This window comes from Cherax quadricarinatus, chromosome 22, assembly GCF_038502225.1.
Source record: "Cherax quadricarinatus isolate ZL_2023a chromosome 22, ASM3850222v1, whole genome shotgun sequence".
NCBI classification, from domain to species: domain Eukaryota; kingdom Metazoa; phylum Arthropoda; class Malacostraca; order Decapoda; family Parastacidae; genus Cherax; species Cherax quadricarinatus.
Window position 1 is genome coordinate 19,584,707 of NC_091313.1, and position 3,083 is coordinate 19,587,789.

A 3,083-nucleotide genomic window follows, 5' to 3' on the forward strand; every position below is an offset into this window, starting at 1 on the left:
CCCCCCCCCCATTAAAATCCTCCCCAGCCATCCTCTCCCATTCCCTATTTCCTACAGCTAAACCAAAACAAAGGAGTACTAATTATATACACAGTCACAATTACGTATATGTATTTTTAATTTACAAATGTATATAATGTGACAAGAAAATTACCGTATACAACACGTGCCTGATTTTTAGATTTTGCCACCGAAGTGGCTAGTTTATTGTGCACCCCACATCCATCCTGTGGAGGGTAGCACAAGAGCATATGGATACAAAAAAGGCCTAGGAACTAGACCCCAAAAGGGTTAACAGGTGTACATATGAGTTTTTATTTATCTACATATCTAAAGTTCACTTATCTGTTACATGCAAATTTAGGAAATTTGCTTAGTATATCTGGTATCTCATTTTCATTAATAACATATCTTGACATGTCACATAGGTTATTATACTGTCTGTCTCTGTATTCCTCAATAAGTGGACAATTAAGCACATTGTGTTCAAGACAGTGACCATATCCTGATCACATAATTTGCATTTAGTTTGATCATAGTGGGTTGTAGATCTACTCAGGCTTCTAACTGCATTCCTGTAACAATCATTTTCATTATTTACTTCTCTCCTAATATTATTCCTAATGCTAGACACAGATATACCAAAGGTATATCCTACATTCTCCTTCTGGGTACTCTTCTTGACTAACATATCAACTTTATCATGAAGGAATAATCCAATGTGTGATGGGATCCATAGCAATTGTACATTAATTCCTTTGTCCCTGATGCTTTGTAACTTGTGAGTTCATTACCTTTGTAACTTGCTCAGCTATCAAAACTTTGGGGTCCCAGTCCCTGGACCCATCATGTACCCAAACATGTACCTCTAATTTTTTGACTACCGCTCACAGGATGTGTTTACCTGGAGTTTGCATAATAAACATATTAAACTAACTAACCTGATTTTTGAGTATCTATATCTGGCTTCCCCAATGAGCGTGTTAGGAGCGAATGGAGACAAATGGTTTTTAGGACTTGACGTGTTATTGGAGTGTAAGCAAGGTAACATTTATGAAGGGATTCAGGGAAACCAGAAGGCCGGACTTGATTCTTGGAGTTGGGAAGCACACTGCCGGCACTCTAAAGGAGGGGTGTTATTGTTTCAGTTTTATAACTGTAGTGTAAGCATGCCTCTGGCAAGGCCACCCTGCCTTGGTGGGAAACGGCCGATGTTAACCTGGAGGGGGTTTCGGGGGTCAACGCCCCCCGCGGGCCCGGTCTGAGACCAGGCCTCATGGTGGATCAGGGTCTGGTCAACCAGGCTGTTACTGCTGGCCGCACGAACCACAGCCCGGTTCGTCAGGTACTGACTTCAAGTGCCTGTCCAGTGCCTTAAAGACAGACAGGGGTCTATTGGTAATCCCCCTTATGCATGCTGGGAGGTCTTGGACCCCGGACACTTATTGTGTTGTCTCTCAGTGTACTCGTGGCGCCTCTTCTTTTCATCGGGGGAATGTTGCATCTCCTGTCGAGTCTTTTGCTTTCATAGGGAGAGATTTTCGTGTGCCGGTTTGGTACCAATTCCTCCAGGAAGACCGTTCCACACATAACGTGTGGTGACGTGTACTTAGTCAGTGGTGACGTGTACTTAGCTCTGTGAAGACCTGTTTGTGTGCTCTCTGTGAATCTGAACCAGGATGCCCTCTCTTGAGCAACTTTACCAGCAGCTGAGAGAAGAGCTCAGAGTTGCTAAGATGGAGATATGACGATTAACGGAGGAGAACAAGAGGATTCGTAGTAATCCTGTCAACAGATGATAAGTGTTCTCTAAGCCCATCGTAATCTGCTAAGCGAAAATCTGGGACTGTTACTGAGTTATCCCTATTATCATACTTCCATTCAATTCTAAATGTAATTGATTTGTGGTCGCTAGCACCCAGTTCCTCTGAAACTTCTAAATTATTAACAAGGGATTCATTGTTTGCCAGAACTAAGTCAAGCAGGTTATTACCCCTTGTAGGTTCTGTCACAAACTGCTTCAAAAAACAATCCTGAACTACTTCTAAGAAGTCATATGATTCTAAATTCCCAGTCAAGAAATTCCAATCAATATGACTAAAGTTAAAGTCTCCTAGAATTACTACATTATCGTGCCTTGTGGCCCTAACAATTTCCTCCCATAGTAGTCTCCCCTGGTCCCTATCTAAATTTGGGGGATGGTATATCACACCTAAAATTAACTTTTCATGCCCCTTTGAAAATTCTATCCAAACAGACTCTGTATGTGTTACTTCAGACTTAATACCCGTTTTTATGCAACAGTTCAAGCGATCTCGGACATACAGTGCCACCCCACCCCCCTTCCCGATACTTTTATCTACTTGGAACAATTTAAAACCCTGAATGTGACATTCTGCAGGCATGTCCCGACTTTTTTAATTAAACCACGTCTCAGTAATGGCAAATACATCTATGTAACCTGCACTAGCAACTAGTCTCAACTCGTCCATCTTATTCCTAGCACTGCGACTATTTGTGTAATAAATACTTAAATACCCTCCTCTCTCTTTACCCTTCCTGCTCCTTTCTGTTATTCCACTAAACCTATTACTGTCCTTGTCAATTAGTGCCACTGGCTTTCCAATATCCACCTTATTTTGCCTATTACTAGTTCTCCTAGTACTCATATTACTACCCTGAGACTTCGCAGTTTTCCTGCAAAAACCCATACCACTAACTATTCCTAGTTTAAAGACCTAACAGCTCCCTCCACTGCGTTGGCCAGTGCTCCCACCCCACACCTAGATAAGTGAACCCCATCCCTGGCATACATGTCATTTCTGCCATAGAAGAGGTCCCAGTTGTCAATGAATGTTACTGCATTTTCCTTACAGTATTTGTCCAGCCAGCAATTGACACCAATTGCTCTGGACAACCATTCATTTCCAACTCCTCTCCTTGGCAAAATGCCACATATGACAGGATTCCCACCCTTTCTCCTAATTATCTCTATTGCTGACCTATACCTGCTAATCAGGTCCTCACTCCTACGTCTGCCAACATCGTTGCCTCCAGCACTGAGACAGATAATAGGATTGCTC